This window comes from Vigna unguiculata, unplaced genomic scaffold (assembly GCF_037176805.1).
Source record: "Vigna unguiculata cultivar grain cowpea cultivar isolate G323 ecotype 2 unplaced genomic scaffold, ASM3717680v1 ptg000164l, whole genome shotgun sequence".
NCBI classification, from domain to species: domain Eukaryota; kingdom Viridiplantae; phylum Streptophyta; class Magnoliopsida; order Fabales; family Fabaceae; genus Vigna; species Vigna unguiculata.
Window position 1 is genome coordinate 37,501 of NW_028196803.1, and position 1,244 is coordinate 38,744.

The 1,244-nt window shown below is 24.0% G+C and overlaps 1 non-coding gene across 1 annotated transcript; it reads right to left on the reverse strand.

Annotated features, from left to right (window-relative positions):
• Nucleotides 1-512: 512 nt before the first annotated feature.
• On the reverse strand, nucleotides 513-584 carry TRNAT-GGU (transfer RNA threonine (anticodon GGU)). Its single transcript has one exon. It is a non-coding gene; the product is annotated as a tRNA-Thr (tRNA).
• Between the last annotated feature and the right edge of the window lie 660 nt (nucleotides 585-1,244).

Sequence of the window (1,244 nt, forward strand, 5' to 3'; positions counted from 1 at the left end):
CATCGATATGAAAAGAAACTATTTGATATGTGAAGACATAATTTAATGTATTTTTTCTATTATTTCTATAAGATTCTATCTAATCTTATAGAAATAATAGAAATTTATGGAAAAAAATATGTTTCATTTTAATTTTAAAAAAACTTGTTTGGTGGAACTTGAAATTCGTATTAAGGCCCTTCTGAGTAAAGAAAAGGCATAACCTTTTTTCTTAGTTCAGAAACAAGAAGATTTCATTGGAAATATTCAGAGATTCTTAGGGAGTCTAAACGAAAAAAGTCTTAAAAAGAAAAAAAATTGTTCGAATTGAATCTTTATCAAATTTGAATATCAGAATAGTAGATATAAATATAATTCAACGGGTTAGGTCCACTTACTTTTTTTTATTTTTCCATTATTGAATTTTACACTTTTTCTTTTTTATTACAAATAGAAACTTTTTCAAAATATCAAGAATCTTTTTATTCTTCCTTCAAATAGAAAGACTATTGCTTTTGAAAAAAAAAGTAAAAAGCCCCTTATCGGATTTGAACCGATGACTTACGCCTTACCATGGCGTTACTCTACCACTGAGTTAAAAGGGCCCTTTTTCTTTCTTTCAATTTCTAAATAAGGAACTAGCATGACTAGTACATATATTTGTTACTGTGTATACTTATTCTATAAATTTATATAAATTATTTCTATAAATTTATATAAATTATATAAATTAAATGATATAAATGGGATTAGAATACATGTACATCAATATCTATTATTTGTATAATGACTCATCAAAGAACAAAAAATTGGATTTACCTAGTGAATAGAATATAGTTAAAAAAAAGAATTGATTAAGATTGGATTTGATCCATATCAAATATATTATTTCAAAATGGATTCTTGAAGTCATTCTAATCATAACACTAAATTCTTTTTATTGATACATAAATGTACTCACAAAATAAAATATTTCATCGAAACATTGATAAAATCGAATCATTGATAAAATGGATTCAATATGTTCTGTCCCTAAACCAAATTTTTATTTTTTTATTGAAAAATTCTATTTTCCAAAGTTTTTTTTCTTAGTATTAGATATAAATCTACCTATCGAATCTTAGTATTAGTAATAAATGATAGAAATGAAGTTTTAACCTCTCGTCCTTTGCAACAAACGAATCATTCCTGTGAAGAATTTTCTCTTTATTGGAACATTACTTCTTTTTTTTTCTTATTATGACTGGAATAAAAAAATTTAGAAA